Here is a 20,310-nt window from a genome sequence, read left to right on the forward strand (position 1 = left end):
TCTTGAGCTTCAAGTAGCTAGGGCCAAAGGTATTCGTACACGTTCGTTTGGTAGCGTTAGTCAGGATTCTGATGAGGACAGAGACATGAACAGGTAAGAAAAGCTTACAGTAGGTGTGCTTTGCCAGGGATATTACATAGGTAGAATGCAGATAGTGGAGGTAGTACAGATACACATGCCATGACTTCATCTTCACCTACGGATTCAAACCCATTGGTGCAAACACTCACTCCAATATTAAATTACTATGGCACATATAGGTAAATGGTTGACCTGCTTGCCATGTTCATCCTTCGTCAGACCTTTGTAGATGTTCAGTTTGCTGTATGATAAATGCATTACAGTCACAGCACTGTACATAACAGTGGTTGGGACATCTTCTAAGCTCCCAAACACTATCCTGTGTGTTCAAAACTAGCATACTTCATAGTTTATGATGTTGTTTTTAGGGAACTTCGGCAGTATTCCCCAGCATGCTTGCCTTCGTTTCAAAGGTAGGTATGCTCATTCAGTTCAAGGAACAACTCCTAGGAAGCATACTCAGACACCCCCAACTTGCATCCAGAAACTGGAAAGAGTTGGATTTATCACAGTGAGTGCGCTTAAGATGTATTTAAGACATGTCTTCTTGAGACTCATGTGGCTGTCATGGGAGCCATAAGTAAAGGTTCACTAGGTGTAAGTTTGGCAATATTCAGAAAGAAGGAGGCAAGGTGGTAAAATATAGTTACTGATTCTATCCTGTGGTGTATGAATGTGATGGCCCCTTGCACGTCAGGGGTATGTTGATCTGAGTGCACTGATTGGTTGGATTGGGTCCACGGCCAGTGGTATGAAGGTCTTGTGTGTGGTGCATGAATGTCATGTGAATGGACCATAAAGCAGCTGCCGTCTTGATGTCGCTTTATTGCTCACCTTCAGAAGACTTGGGGCCAGAATTCCAAGAAAGTGGCACATCAGCTGTGATGTGCCACTTTTCTTGCAACTCCTTGCGCCCCCCTAATGACACCATATATGCACTGTACTTACAATACGGCCATGGTGCACATTATGACAATAGCGTCAACATTAATGATGCTATTGTGGTACTTTGCAGGATTAGCGCCATAAATTGTGGCGCTAATCCTGAAAAGTAAAGGGAGGCCCACTGAAAGTAACGGGCATGTCATTTTAAAGCCTGCTTTGAACAGTTGTTGAAAATGGCGCTAAAAATGGTGCAGTGAAATGTAAATTTCACTGTACCACTTTTACGGGCCTCCCTACGGGGGAACATCCCCCTTGCATACATTATGCCTGGGGCAGGCATAAGGTGGCTCAAGGGGGCACAAAGTGGCACCACTTTATAAATATGGTGAAGGAGAATGGCCTCCCTAACGCCACATTAGCATAAAAAGAAGTATGTTAATATGGCGCTAAGAGGCACTAGGGCCTTGTAAATCTGGTCCTTACTTTCAATATTCAGATTCTTTAATAAGTATTTGTGCTTTGAAGCTATCGTCTCTGGAGGGGCTAAAATTAACCAGTGTAAGTGGTGGATTAACTTAAAAAATGTGTACCAGATTTAAATCTGTGGTGGTAACATGGCTCTTTTTTCTCATTGTGGGTAGCTGTGAATTTTGGGCCCTAGCACAGCCGGCACCTAAGGAAATCCACACATTCTGGAAAACTAGATAATCAGGGGAGTTCAGGGGTGCCTGACTAGTATGTCTCCTACCAAGTAATATTACCCAGAAGCCGTTCCAAATCTCAAACTTTGGTAAGAAATGTACATTTTCATCACATTTCTGTGACAGAAAGACATGGAATCTGCATGGGGCCACAGGTTTCCAACCACCCTGAGATCTCACACATCTCCCGATAAAAATGGTACCCCACTTGTGTGTCTGGCCGAAGAGAAAAGGACACAAAAGGCCCTAAATCGTGATGTTGAGAGATAAACAAAAGATGTATGTGGTGTATTTGGGGCTGTGCTGTGGTGCCACCAATGCAAACTTACAAAATACAGACATTTTTGAAAACTAGACAACCTAGGAACTCCGAGGTGATGTGTCTTGCATGGATCGCACAAGGTTTTCTTACCTATAATGCTCAACAAACCTCAAACTCTGACAAATATCACACATTTATCTTCCATTTCTGTGATGGAAAGTTCCAGAATCTGCAAGAATCCACAAAATTCCTACCACTCTGCATTACCCCAATTGTGCAGAAAAAGATACTGCCCATTTGTGTAGCTGGACCTAGTGTCCCTAACAGAAACAGCTCAAACCAAGGTCAACTGGAGCCCTCATTAGCTGACTTTCATTGAACTAGGCTTGATCCGTTTCTTTCATAAGCACTAGGCCTACCCAGATATGTGATGTGCCATTTTGATTAGGAGACTTGAAGAATGGTGGGTGGATGGAAGTCTGTGGCTCCTCACAGATTCCTTAACTTTCCATCACAGGAATGTGAGGAAAATTTGTTTTTTTAATCAAAGTTTGTCGTTTGCAAAGGATTCTGGGTAAAAAAACATGGTGAGACTCTTGCAACTCAGGCCACTCTAGATACTGCTAGGTGTCTAGTTTTATAAAATGTACAGGTTGGCTAGGTTTTCCTTGGTGCCAGCTGAGCTAGGCTCCAAAATCTACAGCTACTTACTTTGGAAAAAAAGCATCCGTATTCAGTGGAAAAATGTGATGCGTCTATGTTGCGGTTTGGGACATTTCCTGTTCTAGGCACTACCTCGCCCCTACACAAGTGAGGTACCATTTTGGATTGAATGTGTGGTTGCCTGCCGACTCAGGAACTTTTCATGACAGAAATCTGAGGGAATGTGTTTTTGATCAAAGTTTGAGGTTTACAAGGGATTCTGGGAAAGAAAAATGTGGTGAGACCCACGCAAGTCAGCCCACCCTGGATACCCTCAGGTGTCTAGTTTAAAAAAATGTACAGGTTGGCTAGGTTTCTTAGGTGCCAGCTGAGTTAGAGTCCAAAATCTACAGCTACCCACATTGAAAAAAGGTCCGTTTTCGGTGGAAAAATGAGATGCCATGTGGAATTTTAGGCCTTTTCCTGTCCCATGCACTAGGTCTTCCCACACAAGTGAGGTACAATTTTTATTGGGAGACTTGAGGGAAAGCTCGATAGAAGGAAGTTTGTGGCTCCCCACAGCTTCCAGAATGTTCCATCACAGAAATGTGAGGAAATGTTTTTTTTTAATCAAATTTTGAGGTGTGGAAGGGATTCTGGGTTAAACAATGCAGTGAGACTCATGCATGTCAGCCCACCCTTGATACCCCTTTATATCTACTTTTCAAAAATGTACAGGTTGGCTAGGTTTCTCTAGGTGCTGGCTGAGCTAAGGTCCAGAACCCACACTAGAAAAAAAGGATCAGTTTTCAGTGGAAAAATGTGATGTGTCTATGTTGCCTTTTGGGATGTTTTCTGTTGTGGGCACTAGGCCTACCCACACAGGTATGATAGCACTTTTATCAAGAGACTTCGGAGAATGTCGGGTGGATGGAAGTTTATGGCTTCCTACAGATTCCAGAACGTTTCTTTACAAAAATGTAAGGGAAATGTGTTATTTGGTCAGTTTGAGGTTTGAAAGGGATTCTGGCTACAAAAGGTGGTGAGACCCAACCAAGGCAGCCCACCCTTAATACCTCAAGGCATCACATTTTCAAAAATGTACAGGTTGCCTAGGTTTCCCTTGGTGCGAGCTGAGCTAGGGTCCAAAATCTAAAACTATTCACATTGGAAAATAGGGCAGTTTTGGCGAAAAAATGTAATGCATCCATGTTGCCTTTGGGCCGTTTCCCATTGCGGACACAAGGCCTACCCACACAGGCAAGGTACCACTTTTATCAAGAGACTACAGGTAATGCCAAGTGGATGGAAGTTTATAGCTTCCCATAGATTACAGAACTTTCCATCATAGAAATGTGAGGAAAATATGTTTTGTTAGTCAAAGTTTGAGGTTTGCAATGGATTCTGGGTAACAAAAAGGTGGCAAGACCCATGCAAGCCATTCCACCCTGGATAACCCTAGGTGTCTAGTTTTAGAAAATGCACAGGTTGGCTAGGTGTCCCTAGATGCCGGATGAGCTTGGGTCCAAAACCTAGAGCAACCCACACTGGGAACAAAAAGGTCAGTTTTTTGGGGAAAAAATGTGATGTGTCCATGTTGTGTTTTTGGACATTTACTGTTGCGGCCACTAGGCCTACCTAAACAAGTGAGGTACAAGGTTTATTGGAACACTTGTGGGAGTAAAGAACAGTAGAACATTTGTTATTACCAACTGCATTTTGCTGCATTTGTGTCTTTCAAATGTGATCCATTGTATAAAATAGATGACATTTAGAAAAATACCCTCTAAATCATACACTAGTACGGGTACCCACAGATTCAGAAATGAACAAACAGCCACTGCTCCTAAACTCCATATCTCTTGCCCATTTCAGAAATACATAGATTTCCTTGATACCCATTTTTCACTCTGCCTATTTTGCTATATGACTTGGTCTATACTCGGTATCAATGAAAAACCATTGTACATTGCAGCTCAGTTGTTGGCACTGGTCACCGTGGACTCTTAGAGAGCCTACAAACCCTATATATCCTCGCAACTAATGACATAATGATATATTGCTTTTGTAAATCAGCCATTGTCACAAAAAGTTACAAATTAAAATGTTGTCACAAATGGCTGTTTTTTCTGACTCATTTTCAATATTTCTTTATTTTAACAGTTAATTTCTTGAGGAAAACCTTGAGGGATCTACACATATGACCCCTTGATAAATTTGGGATTTTGTAAATTTTTCAGAAATCTGTAGCTTTTCCGGATCACCCATGGGATTCACACTAGTTTCCATCACAAACTGGCCGTACGTTGAGAGCATAGGAAATAGGGAAAATGGGCTACCTCTTAGAAACATGCTCAAACTGTTGTACAAATTTAGATTTTCAGATTCAGGTCTGCATGTTCCTGAAAACTGGGAAGATAGTGACTTTAGTATAGCAAACCGTTCATTGGTGCCATTTTTAGAAAACAGAACCAACACTTTTAATTTGGAGCACTTTTCCCTATTTTTCTTAAAACACTCAAAGGTTTGCTATATTTTGCCTATTTTGTTCAGTCCCCTCCAGGGGAATCCACAAACAATGGGTACCTGTAGAATCACCAGGATGTTGCAAAAATGGACACACATTTGGCATAGAACCATATGTGAAAAATAAGTTATGGAGCCCTAAGTGTGAACTATGCCAAATAGCCAAAAAAGGGCATGGCACTGGGGGACCAGGGAGATTAGCAGGAACGGGGTGGGGACGCCCAGCAGCTAAGGAGTCAGTGTCTTTCAAGCATCTAGTGTTATTAATAAAACATTATGTTTTTTACTAGATATGTTTGTAATATCCATTCATATTTATTTTCCTTGGAGTTTTGTCGCAGTAGTTTAGAAGTGTGAAACTTGTTGGTTGTGTTTTCAGATGTATAGCTGTAAATGCATTTTCAGAAATGAAATGATTTCAATATTTATGAACTGATCATTTCTTCATTGAAAATATATTAAAGTATATTTATATATATATTTTAAGCAGGATTTTAGCATGCTTCCTATATATTTGTCTATACATTTTGTAACATCAGGGGGTAAATGGTGCATGGTGTACTTAGCTCCAATCCATATCTCCTGACTTACCTCAATTATTTTAAATTATGTAAACAAATTCATGTATCGTTCTTGTCCACCTGCAGTTCGATGAGCTGAGATGGATGCCTGTGTTGGTGCTGGGGTGACATCCCGAAGATGTGTGACCATTGGCAGAAATCCTCTGACTGTTTATGAACCAGTCAGGCTCTTCGACCAACAATTGCCCTCCAATGTACTCTTCGTTGTGATGAGTTTCATGGTAGCCAGGCATGCACTGCTGCTTTGCTGAGTCTTTAGGCCTGGGACAGCTGAATGGACCTTTTAAGAACTCCCTGTTAAACAATTGCAACTTCCTCCTGATCGAAGTTTGGTGCCTTTTCAATCTCTCCACAGTCATTTTGGACCACAAGCTCACAGAGCAACAGCACCACACAGATGGATACTGTTGGGTCCACAGTACGGCACAAACTGGATATGTTCACTCTCTTAGAGGGTATTCAACCGGATGCACTTTTTCTCACAGAAACATGGCTTGAGGGGGGCAGTGATATGGCCATTGCTCTGCCTTCAGGATATAAGATCTATAGGAGCGATCACATTGGGAAAAGAGCAGGAAGAGTAGCAATCATAATTAAAGAAACCACAGAATGTAAATGTACTCCTAGTATAATTCCAGGCTGTGATAGCCTATTATTTTCTATTATTAAACTTTCCCACAATTTTTCTTTTACTGTAGTATTGGTCTATCATCCAAGAGGTCCAGCATCAGAATTTGTGAGGACCATACCAGACCTAGCGGCGACACTTTGCCGGTCATTACGACCCTGGCGGTCTTTTGACTGCCTGGGCCGCGGTGGCAGTTGGACAGTCACCAATGTGATGGTTTGGCAGCCATATTACGACCGTAGTGGTTGCGCCATGGTCGGATCGCAAGCACTGCCACTTTTTGGTCACCTGACAGCCTGGCGGGGCTGGTGGCCCCAGTCTGCCAGGGAAGCCCTGCAAGCAGCGCTGCCCTGGGGAATATGACCCCCCTCTCCACCAATCTTTACATGGTGGTTGCCCCGCCCTGTAAAGGCTGGAGGAGAAGGGGTGCAAGGGTGCACTGTCCAAGCACTTGGCATGGGCAGTGCAGGGGTCCACATCGCCAGCCCCATCGCGACTTTCACTGTCGGCTTTGCAGATAGTGAAAAGCATGATGGGTGCTGGTGCACCTTACGCACCGCAACATTGCAGCTGTCTCAATTATCAGCCAACATCAATGATGTGGGCTGTTTCTTACTGGGCCAGGGGGTGCAAACTCTCTTTCCACCCACTGACCCTGTTGGAAACTGGTAATGGGGCATGCAGGAAGGGGACCACATTGGTGGTAACCTGACTGCGGGAGTTTGGTGGACTGCCTTTTCCATCTGCCAAACTCTTAATGACTCCCTTAGTCTTCAAGCAGCCAATTTTACTTTTTTGGGGAACTCAGACATTCATTTGGAGGATGTCGCCTGCTCACTGGCCTCCAATTTTCTGTAGGACTTGTCGGTACTTCAACTAATCCAGTTAGTTAGCTCTCTTACTCATAATAAGGGCCATAACTTAGAACTCATTTTTTAGAACTTTGAGAACACGGCAGTGGAATCTCCTGTGCAAACAGTATGGATAGACCAGTATCTTATTACATTTTCCATTTGAAAGACATTAGAAGCAACTTCTAAAGTTAACGCTGTTTCTAAATACAGCCAATGGTCCAAGTTAGATGAGGCCAGCTGGGAACAGGCCTTAAACAACTCAGCACCTTTATTAACTGAGTTATCTGACTTAAATGATGTGTCTCTGTCGTATGTCAAGTTAAAAAATTGAATCAACAAGGCACTAAATGAAGTTGTCCCAATAAAAATAAAAAACAGACCAAAGGGAAAGCTCAACTGCTTCTCTCAGGAAGTGAAACCTCTAGAAAAAGACTGTAAGGTCATGGGAAGGAAATGGAGAAGTAATTATGCCATGGCCGATAAATTTATAAAGCCTCCATAAAAAAATATAATCAAGCTATTTGAAGAGCCCTGATAAATAGGATCAGCTCATCATCAAACTCTACGAAAGAAATTAACCATATTGTAAAATCTCTTCTAGAACTAAACCGCATCGATGTGGGTCCACCCCCTCTCGGAAGATCGCTGTGAGCTACTGGGGACTCACTTGCTTGGGAACGTGAGCAGCATTTATGATTGTAAAGGGTTATGTCTTTGAGGATAAGGCCTTCCCTCTTTCCATGATTGTTGGAAAATGGGTTATTGGTAAGGGCAGGTAAGTACCTACACTTAGCAATAGGCCACTAACCTCCACTTAGGTCCAGTTAGGTCTCAGTAAATTGAACCCAGCTCAACCCTTGGTAGCTTGGCCATGAGCGACAAGGCTTAACTTAGGAGACAAAGCGTAAAGCATTCAAATATCCCAAATCAGTAATTAAATAAAACAAAGGAAAAAGTTAAAAAATCCAAAATCAATTTATACAAATAGGAAATATTAAAGTGACACCAAAATGAACAAAATCAGATAAGGGAAACCGGAGATATGATTTTTTAAAGAATTAATGCTTTCTAGCGTTTAGAAACAGAACAGAAAGTGCCAATCTGGTCATCTGGTCGCACCTCGACTGGTGCAAAGTCAAAGTTTAAGGTGGACCGAAAGGAAGCCCAGCTCAGTTACAGCCAGTGGGAGGCCTCAGTCAAAAGTTTACCTTAGGACTGAGTCGTTTTTCTGGAGATTTTTTCTTCAGCGGGACGAACCTGCCAGTCCAATCCGACTTCCTGGATCTCTTCCTCGGATACGTGTGGCAGGAGCCCTCGTGGAGATTTTTACCTTCAGACTTAGGGGCATATTTATACTCTGTTTGCACCGAATTAGTGTCATTTTTTTTTTATCGAATTCGGTGCAAAACTAACTCCATATTTATACTTTGGTGCTAGACCCCTCTAGTGCCAAATTTATGAAGTTAAAGTAATTTTTTGAAAGTGGAGACCTACCTTGCCTTAATGAGATGCAAGGTAGGCGTTCCCGTGCAAAAATATTTTTTGTGGCATTCACAAAGGGGAAAGGGTCTCATGGGGACCCCTTCCCTTTTGCGAATGAGTTACCATCCACTTCAAGTGGATGGTAACTGCGAGTTGGTTTGCGACCGCTTTCGCAGTCACAAAGCAACTCAACATCGCGATGCGGTCGCAAATAGGAAGGGAACACCCCTTCCTATTTGCGAGTTGGAATCACATTTTGCGAGTCGGCACCGACTCGCAAAATGTGACTCTGCATCGCGTTAGCCCTTTTGCACGTCACAAACTGCGTTTTTCGCAGTTTGCGATGTGCAAAAGGCTTCCTACATCTGGCCCTTAGTCACTTTTTTTTAGTTTTTCTTCACTGGCAAGAACCTGCAAGTCAGGCCGGGTCGCAGTTGAGGCAAGCCGGCTAGAGTTGCCGCGGCTTGTCGGTCCCTCTATGGAGTTTTGTTTTCCAAAAGTTCTCCAAAGTTCTCCAAACTTCTGGATCTTCTTCCAGATGTTCTCTTAGGGTTCTTTTGAGGTCCACAGTTCACCCAGAGGTTCCAGAAGCTCTGAGATGCTCCTTGAGGGTGGGGACTACAACTCCCAGAATTCACCTGACGCAAACTCCTCTTTGGCCACTGGACAGTGGTCAGCTGGTTGGTTCTTCAGGAGTTGGTGCAGGGGACTCTGGTTAGCAAGTTTTCACCTGTGGCAAACAGGGAGTCCATCCTTGAAACAGTTGAAGCCAGGCAAAGTCCTTCTTGTGGTGAAGCCCAAGTGTGCAGCTGGTGCAGTCCTCCTGAGTGCAGTGTCCAGGTGCAGACCAGGGATCCAGCAGGGCAGTCCTTCTTATTCTGTAGTTCTTCCTTGTTGGAATCTGACAGGGATCTGAGGGGTGGGTGCAGGTCTGCCAGTTTTATCCTTGCTCCTGGGTGAAAAACAGGGGGGTCCTGGCTCTCCAATCAGGGGCAGGGTCCTTCCCCCTGTGATGACCACTTCCTGGGAAGTGTGGCAAAAATCAGTCCCAGGGAGCAACATTCCTAAAAAATCCATCCGAGCTGAAAGTGATTTTTGGAGGTTACATCTGGCTGAGCACACCCACTGGTGTGACTAAAAATCCTAAACACACCCCTCTCCTAATCTAATCTAGGGGACACCTAATTGTCTAGGCTTGCAGGATGTGAGGGTGTTGCTGGGTTGCTCCAAATGTCCTTCCCTGCCTTTGAAGACCAGTTTGGCAGCCCTCCCCTTCCTGCTTCCCCATCTGCTGAGGGGAGGCACATCTCTTTGTTTTGAGCCAGGCCACTTCACACCTCATCAAGGCAGCCTGGCCAGGCTGCCAGAGGCTGGCCAATGAGAGCAAAGCAGCAAAAAACACTGCAGGGCTGAAGTTGGTAACTTCTCAGGTAAAGTTTAAAACTCCTTACCTGAACAAGTTATATTAAATCCCACAACTAGAAGTTATGGGATTTATTATGACAATTAATTTGATACCAAAATTGTGGTATCTGTTACTTAAGGGGACTTTTAAAATTAAAATAACGTTTCCCCATTCTAGCCTATGGAGGCAGTTCATCACAGTAATGGAAAAACAAATTTGGCTGTTTTACCTCACCAAGGCTTATAAAACTATTTTTATAAGGTCTCTGCTTATAGTTACATGGCACCCAGCTCTAGGGGCACATAGGGCACACCTTAGGGGTGACTTATATGTAAAAGATAAGGTAGTTTAAGGCTTTGGAACTACTTTTAATTCCAAAGTCGAATTTCCATGTAACTTTAATTTAAAATGACACTTGGCACCTCAGCAGTGTACTGTCTATGCTGGGGTGCACTGCCTATGCTGGGGTGCACTGTCTATGCTGGGGTCCCTAAACCTACATGCACTACCGTATACGAGGGACTTATAGGCAGGCTGACTTAGCCAATTATATTTAGCCACATTTTCATACTGATTTTACACTGAACACAGGCCCTGGGACTGGTTAGCAGTACCCAGGGCACCATTAGAGTCAGGAAACCACCAGCATAAAAGTGAAAAATGGGGCCAAAAGGTTAGGGGGCCTCTGCAATCAGCCCTGTTTTCTCATAATAATATTCAACCCACAAAAAACGTAAAAGAAGGATTTTCTTTATTCCTTTTTTCCCGTTTTTCCTGTCTTTTATAGGTTATAACCCTTGTCTTTTCCCAAACTGTGTTTCTTTTATTCTCTTCTGTCTTCTTTGATTGGTCTTTTTACTGTTTTATGCACATTCTTTTGTCTTTGACCATTTCTTTTCTTGACTTTCTTTTAGGGATTCCATTGATTCAGGCTTGGGTTCAGTTCCAGGCATAGAAAAAAAAAAAAAAAAGAATAAAGCAAGGAGATAAGTCTGGGGTTTTGTTTGCACATTCTGGAAATAAAGGAAGGGGTTTTGTGAGGGGACAGTGACAAATAAGCACACCGTCAGTGAATATCTCTTTTCACTTGTTTCTCTGCCCGATGATATGGTGATTAAAACCAGTGGAAAGAATATATTTGAGAGAAAGAAAAAAAACAGTATGTGAGTGAAAACATCATAAAGTGGAGAGGGTTTTTGATTCTGGAATCACCCTCTCCAATAGAAGGAATTTTAAACTGCTCTTCCCTGCTTTTTGCTGAAGTTAATATTATATTTATATCTGTTCCTCGGATCTGTTTCAATCGTGTTCCCCATCTCCTTTGAGAACCCTAAAAATGTACTTAAGCCCCGTATACGGGCACGTACCTCGTCTAACCAGGTCCCTCCAGGGACATGGTGGGTCTGTGCGTCCTCTGCGAGTCTTCCCTTTGGGCTGGACAGGCTCACTCTAGTCTCTCCGCTGTCTCTGTCGAAGATCTCTCTTGTCGGCTCCTTCTCCTCCAAAAACCTCCCCTTGGCGTCTCTTTGTAGGTTTTCATTCCCCAAGTGCCTACTTCCGGGTTATGAACATCGTCATGATGTTTTGACTCTGACAGGTCGCACCCCAAGGTCCCCCCGGGGCACGTTGGTATCGGCCCCAGGATTGTCAGAGTGTAAAGGGTTCAGATATACCTGTTACAATTTTTCTCTGGCATCCGGACTGAAAAGCAATCTGGAAGGGGGTGTGGCATTAAAATTCAGGGAGTTGAGCTTTCAAGGTTTCCACAATTAAACAAAGAGGAGGTTGACTGTTTGGCTAGATCGATTAAATCAGATTCACCATTAGATCTGGCCCACATAGACATCGTATTGAAGGGTGGTGATGTAATGCTGTCCGCATTGATAGAATCTCTGTAATCACTGAGGACCGGGCAGGTACCATCTGAATGGAAGCATGCAATCATTCACTCCCCACTGAAATTAAATCTTGAAGCAGTGGAGAATTACAGGCCTATATATTTAGTCCCTGGGCAAAGAAAGAACTTGGGGAAGATTATTAATAGAAATGTATCAGTTTTCTGGAATCTAATAACATCCTCCACCCCACCCAGGCAGGTTTCCGGGCAACCCTTAGCATTTAAACTACACGGCTGAGGGTAACAGAAGACCTCAAACTGGTCCTTGATCAGGGTGAATCTATGGCACTCATACTCCTCGGCCTGAGTGCTGCTTTAAACACGGTATCCCATACTATGTTACTGCAATGACTTGAAGGAATAGTGATCACTGGAAATGCATTAAAATGGCTTGCTTCCCTCTTTCATGAGAAAGGTTTCCAAGTCAGTGAGGGGTCATGGATTTCCACCATTAGGAAGTTTAGATGTGGAGTTCCACAGGGCTCCTCATTGAGCCCCACACTCTTTAATATCTATGTCCGCATGCTATCATACATCATTTGTGCTTTTGGGTTTACAATGGTGTCCTACACAGACGATACACAGCTGATAGTCACACTGTCCTCTGATACCACGGCCACCTCCACAAAACTAAACAGCTGCTAGGAGAAGGTGTCCAGATGGATGGTGGGCAGTTGCCTAAAACTAAGCGGAGAGAAAACTGAGGTCATGGTGGTAGATAACAATCCATCCCTCTGGCAACAAATCAGCTGGCCCACTGCTAGGAGAACATCCAGCACTCAAAAAAGAGGTAATAAGCTTGGTTTTCACCCTAGATAATCAGCTTTCTATGGCCTTGCAGGTGAGCAAGATTGCTGATACCTGTTTTGGTCTATTGAGAGCACTCTTAAATATCTTGAAGTGACTCTGGGCTGATTCTGGAAGAATTGTGATCCAGGGGTTCATCCTATCACGCCTAGATCATGACAATTCACTCTATTTCGGTAGCCCTAAGGTGGAAATAAGGAAACTTCAAACAGTCCAGAATGCTGCAGCTCTGATTCTTTTGGGGATTCCAAAGTCACAGTCCGCAAGGGAAGCACTTAGAACCCTTCACTGGCTGCCCAGAAGCAGCAGAGTCCAGTTCAAGGCACTCTGCTTGGTTCATCGTGCCAAATACAAGTTGGGCCGTAAAATCCTCCACCAATTGATCATACCCTACCAACCTAACAGGGTCCTTAGATCCTGCACAGTGGATCTTCAAATCAACCCAGAATAAAAAGATCTAGGTGTGGCAGTTGATCATTTTTATATCTTGCCCCTAAGCTGAGGAACTCTGTTCCGCTCCAGTTGAAAGGTTAAAACAACTGGCTTCACTTTAGGAAACAGTTAAAAACCTATTTCTTCCCTTAATGTGTAGTGCCTCTCCCTCACTGTTCTCCACTAGCGCAGGTAAGCCCGATTTCGGGTAGCTAAGCACTTTCCAAATTCAGGGGCATATTTTTACTCCATTTGCGCCGAATGTGCGTCAAAAACTTTGACGCTAATTCGGCGCAAACCGTGCACCATATTTAAAGTTTGACGCCCGAGCCCGCGGACGTCAAAAATCCACTGTGTGCATCATTTTCTGGATGCGGGAAACCGCCTTGCATTAATGACATGCAAGGTAGACGTTCCCATCCCAAAAAAGACTCAAACACCCGTGCACCTTATTTATGCTACCGCGCAAAAATCCTGCACAGCCGGGAGGCGGAGGCGGAAAATGACGCACAGCCCGATTTGCGTAAAAAATGAATGCCTGGGTCAGGGCAGGCGTTAAAATGGGGCAAACACACCTGTATTTAATTAAAACACCAGCAGGGACCACAAAGGCAACGCAGAAGGAAGGAGAGGATATTCCGCACCAGAACAACCCTTCAGGGCCTCAGGGAACATGACATCATCCAGAGGTACAGGTTGAACTGGCAAGCCATTCAGCAGCTGCTGCGCAAAATTGAGCCACAGTTGGCACCCAGCTTGCAGACACCCGCACCATCCCACCAGAAACCAAGCTGCTAGATGTACTACACATGTTGGCAAGTGGCTCCTTTCACACCACTGCCGCCCTGGTTGCTGGGGTGTCACAGCCATCATTCTCCACCTTCTTCCCCAAGGTACTTGATGCCATCATCTCACTCACACCCCGCCACATCTGCTTCCCCAACACACAGCAGAAGCAGCAGGAGACCAAACAGGGGTTTTACCTCATTAATAGATTCACACACGTCCTTGGTGCCATTGACTTCACACATGTACGCCTTGTGCCACCTGCTGCAACTGAACATCTATACCGCAACAGGAAGCACACACACTCCATCAATGTGCAGGCCATTGTGGATCACCAGGGATTGATCACCAACATTGTGGCAAAGTATCCTGGGAGTGTACATGATTTATTCATCTTCCGTCACTGCACCATCAATCAACACTTCCAGGATGGACGATATGGAAATGGACTACTTGTTGGTAAGTACAGAAACCTACTCATATACACACTGCACAGCAACCCTCTAGGACACACATCACATACACCACGACATCGACATGTGGACAGGAACACACTGAGGTTGTGACACTGGTAGGCATGTTTGATATCCTCACCCAATGGGAGACACACCTAGGGACAAATTACCGTTCCAAATAACAACTGATGCCACTCCACAGACACAAGGGTAAAATGTAAAACAACACAATGACAAACACATGGCCCTAACTGGCATTACATATGCAAAGATTAAACTTCATTAACACATCAATAACACTCAATCAAACACCCTTCAAATCAATACGTACTGTGTAAGGGGAATGGAATGTTTGTTGCTGCAGGTCAAACACCATGACACACATAGCACTATGATGACTACAATAAAGGTCACGTGCAATCATTGAGGCCGTTCCAATATCTCACATCACTCCTGCTCTCACATTGCCCACTACCAAGAGGCAAGTGGACTGTGCGAAGAACACATCTTGATGGGACAATATGGAAAGTGCACATTCCCACACATGTGAAATTAGTGTACAGTCAAATGTTAACACGTCAGTGATCACAGCGTACGGATTAGTTAGGCTAATTGTCACCTTGCAAAATCTAAGCGTCTCACTGATGGTTAAATTAATCTATTGCATATGTCAAAATGTATGGGATGTCCAGGGTACATAGATGCAAACGTGTTACCACCAATGTTGATTTGATTCTGTGTATGGAACTATCATCTTACTGTCATCTGTGTATGGAACTATCATCTGTGAAGACACAGGAACACCTGTATCACAAGTCACAATGCAAGGGAGTACACACTGTACTGCAACTCTCAAAAGATACTGCTGACATCCGGTCAGCAGCCAAACACTTGTTCAGCTAAGGAAACAACCCAGTGCTGATGGTACATCCTAGAAGCCTAGCAATCAACACAATAACACAAACACAGATGAGTCACAGACAGCACATGAGAACTACTGCCATGCAAGGTGATATTTATGGGGCAAGCTACATAAACATGTTCTCAATAATTTTCTCTTTCAGCTGATCAGGGGTATGGGATCCAGCCATGGATTATGACCCCATTTGCCAACCCAAGCACTGCAGCAGAGCGTGCCTATAATGAGGCACATAGGAGGACACGCACCATAGTCTAGAGCACCTTTGGCATCCTGAAGTCAAGATTCAGGTGCCTCGACATCACTGGAGGCAGCCTCTTATACTCACCAGAGATGGTCTGCAATATCATTTTGACCTGTGCCATCCTGCACAACATATGTGTACGAAGGAACATTCCCCTATTAGAACCAAAGCCACAAATGCCAGAAGAGGAGGAAGAGGAGGATGCTGGCCATCAACATGAGGGGGATCAACCAAACACAGCTGCAGGATTGCGTAGGCGCCTACGTATTGTCAACAATTTCTTTTGGCTCAACTCACCATCACCACTGTTTTCACATATGTAAATAAACACCTATAATAATCACCATATCATGGTCTGGGTAATCATTTTTGCATAACATTGGGGGTCATTCCGACCCCAGCGGGCCGGGGTCGGCGGTAGCACCGCCAACAGGCTGGCGGTGCACCGCCGGGCATTCTGACCGCTGCGGTACAGCCGCGCCCAGAAACGGAAAGTCGGCGCTGTACCGCCGACTTTCCGCTGCCCATGGGAATCCGCCATGGCGGCGCAGCTTGCTGCGCCGCCATGGGGATTCCGACCCCCTCACCGCCATCCTGTTCCTGGCGGTTTCGCCCGCCAGGAACAGGATGGCGGTGAGGGGTGTCGTGGGGCCCCTGGGGGCCCCTGCAGTGCCCATGCCAATGGCATGGGCACTGCAGGGGCCCCCGTAAGAGGGCCCCACAAAGAATTTCAGTGTCTGCTCAGCAGACACTGAAATTCGCGACGGGTGCAACTGCACCCGTCGCACCTTCCCACTCCGCCGGCTCCATTCGGAGCCGGCTTCCTCGTGGGAAGGGGTTTCCCGCTGGGCTGGCGGGCGGCCTTCTGGCGGTCGCCCGCCAGCCCAGCGGGAAACACAGAATCACTGTGGCGGTCTTCAGACCGCGGAGCGGTGTTCTGTCGGGGGAACTCTGGCGGGCGGCCTCCGCCGCCCGCCAGAGTTAGAATGACCCCCATTATCTTTAACTATCAGTATAAGAGTGTAGCCTCATGGAGCATTGCTGATATACCGATCAGGACACAGAACTTTCCAAAGCAATTGTGATGCGTATGAATCAACAGTCACATTCACATACACTGTAAATAACATATATCCTGTACATTTCACATTTGAAGGCCAATAGCAGAGGACCACACCTATTTCACAAATACATGTTGGCAACATGGTTCATTGCAGCATATGGCACACAACTAAGACACCATCAGTCAATAATGGAACAAAAAGCATCATACATGAGGCAGTGGATGTGCTATTGCATTAGTAACAGGAATGTATGACCAGACCCTTGACAACTGTTACATCACCTATCTTTGCAAGGACTATGTGTGACTAGAATTCCATGTAAGCAGCAAATAGATAGCACAAGTGCCACAGCTATGACAAGCATTGCGCACCTGACATCCCATGTACATGTCAGCCCCTGTCCTAAGTCCTGACACACCCATGTTCCCGGTCTCACCCCACCCGTCTTCAGAGGTCTCTGGAATGGTAATATGTGTGCCCAGATAATCCCTCCTCTACACACTCCCAGACTCACAATGTTAATCCAGTCTGCTTCCCCCTTTAGTATGGTATGCCATAGTCATTGTACTTCTGTCTGCCTGGACCTCAGGTTAAATAATGCACTGGCTTGTAGTCTCTAAGCCCTGTTATCACCTGTAGATTGCTTCCCATGTGAAAGGTACTGTTGGCCATTTGAACTTGAATCTCACCTACAGGACTTGTGAGAGACTGATGCTGCACACACCTGTGAGCACCTCCATGCATACCAGCCATTTGAACATGCACTGCCCTTGCAGATGCTTGGAACAGCATAGAAGCTGTCATTTTATCGATAACTGTGTTATGCATTGCTGTGTAACTTAACTGTGTAACACAGCCCTTGGGTTAATGTGTCACCTTCCATAACACAGGACAAATGCAGTTTTACATTTCAACTGTCCTGTTCCTCCTCTGACCAGTCTCAGTCAGACCACTGAGTATTTACCTTGTGAAATGTCTGGATCCTGATTGACCCTGCATCCTCTTAGCCTGACTGGCTCCTGTTTGTGCGTTACCCTAAAGGTTCCTTGTGGCTACATTTGTATCATAGTTGCTTTCCCAACCCTCACATTCCTCCTGGGGTATTTTGTCAGGTGGGTCTACAATGCATACTCAAATACATTGTATTGCATAATCTGTTTATTTATCGTACGATTGTTGGGAATTTGTCTCCAAATAGCCAAATCACGGCATATCCGTTGTCTGGGTCTCATGTATGCATGAGTGACAAATTGTGACAGTGTACCATGGCCGTATATAGGGATTGGGTATGGTGCCTCCAGCATAACCAGCAACATCAGATAATGTCCATGAAATGTCCGCACATGTTAGGACCCTGACAGTCCACGCGTTGATTCACATTGCTCACAACATATTGATGGGCCGTGCATGGTGAATAGCTGCGAGAATAATCAGCACAGAGGCTATGATGTTCCCAGATGCAGTGGGACTTTTAGAGGCCAACCTGTGTACAAATGTTGTGATGACATCTGCCGGTACAAGAATCCTGAGATATTATCTTACTCAGCACACCAAGTTTGCCCTGTTGACAGTCTCATAACACGTCTGCAGTGACAGGTTAGGACCATCCCCATGTGGGTTATCAATTCCTCATTGGCTTTACTTCCATTGATTTCCGAAGGATACTTAGTAGATACAGGAATAGCCGCCACAGACTCATGACTAGACCTGGACGTAACTGTGACAACATAGACCCCTAAAAATATACAGGCTAAACATTGGACAACACACATGAACCAGACACCTCTGTGTATTTGATCACTGGAAATATGTGGCCACGTGCTGCTTTGTCTGCTGGTCCTCCACTGCCACAGGAGAGTTGTGGCTCAGTTATATGACCTCAACTGTGGCGTGACATAACAAATGTGGTTTATTTTTGGCTCTCCATGTCACAAACACGGTACCCACTTAGTATGTACACGTGCCTGACTCATGGTGGGTTCACCAACAAGTGCCTAGGAAGTAGTAACCAACATTCCAAGACATGTGATAGCCAAGTTTTGGAACAATGGCATGAACAACCGTCTTCTATCTATCCAGTGCATGCTTTGTCATTTGTGGTGTTTATGTTACCCAAAAAATAGAAAGTGCACACAGCAGTTGTTGCTACATGTATGACTAACACATGTCCTCTCTCATTTCCACACTGACTTGTAACTGGGTGTTGGACACATTGACTCCACATGCATACAAGCATATTTGCTATAATGCATCTTGTGATGGTCACACAGTGGGTCTACAACAATATTAGTAGCCAAAGCACACACATTGACCCAAAGGCATGAGTAATTGTACCTATGTGTGTCACCTTGCTATCCTCTACTGACACCAAACATGCCCAATTTGTGTAATACATATACAGGGAGTGCAGAATTATTAGGCAAGTTGTATTTTTGAGGATTAATTTTATTATTGAACAACAACCATGTTCTCAATGAACCCAAAAAACTCATTAATATCAAAGCTGAATATTTTTGGAAGTAGTTTTTAGTTTGTTTTTAGTTTTAGCTATGTTAGGGGGATATCTGTGTGTGCAGGTGACTATTACTGTGCATAATTATTAGGCAACTTAACAAAAAAAAATATATACCCATTTCAATTATTTATTATTACCAGTGAAACCAATATAACATCTCAAATTTCACAAATATACATTTCTGACATTCAAAAACAAAACAAAAACAAATCAGTGACCAATATAGCCACCTTTCTTTGCAAGGACACTCAAAAGCCTGCCATCCATGGATTCTGTCAGTGTTTTGATCTGTTCACCATCAACATTGCGTGCAGCAGCAACCACAGCCTCCCAGACACTGTTCAGAGAGGTGTACTGTTTTCCCTCCTTGTAAATCTCACATTTGATGATGGACCACAGGTTCTCAATGGGGTTCAGATCAGGTGAACAAGGAGGCCATGTCATTAGATTTCCTTCTTTTATACCCTTTCTTGCCAGCCACGCTGTGGAGTACTTGGACGCGTGTGATGGAGCATTGTCCTGCATGAAAATCATGTTTTTCTTGAAGGATGCAGACTTCTTCCTGTACCACTGCTTGAAGAAGGTGTCTTCCAGGAACTGGCAGTAGGACTGGGAGTTGAGCTTGACTCCATCCTCAACCCGAAAAGGGATACCAGCCCAAACCAGTACTCCACCTCCACCTTGCTGGCGTCTGAGTCGGACTGGAGCTCTCTGCCCTTTACCAATCCAGCCACGGGCCCATCCATCTGGCCCATCAAGACTCACTCTCATTTCATCAGTCCATAAAACATTAGAAAAATCAGTCTTGAGATATTTCTTGGCCCAGTCTTGACGTTTCAGCTTGTGTGTCTTGTTCAGTGGTGGTCGTCTTTCAGCCTTTCTTACCTTGGCCATGTCTCTGAGTATTGCACACCTTGTGCTTTTGGGCACTCCAGTGATGTTGCAGCTCTGAAATATGGCCAAACTGGTGGCAAGTGGCATCGTGGCAGCTGCACGCTTGACTTTTCTCAGTTCATGGGCAGTTATTTTGCGCCTTGGTTATTCCACACGCTTCTTGCGACCCTGTTGACTATTTTGAATGAAACGCTTGATTGTTCGATGATCACGCTTCAGAAGCTTTGCAATTTTAAGAGTGCTGCATCCC

This window comes from Pleurodeles waltl, chromosome 2_2 (genome assembly GCF_031143425.1).
Source record: "Pleurodeles waltl isolate 20211129_DDA chromosome 2_2, aPleWal1.hap1.20221129, whole genome shotgun sequence".
Classification (NCBI taxonomy): domain Eukaryota; kingdom Metazoa; phylum Chordata; class Amphibia; order Caudata; family Salamandridae; genus Pleurodeles; species Pleurodeles waltl.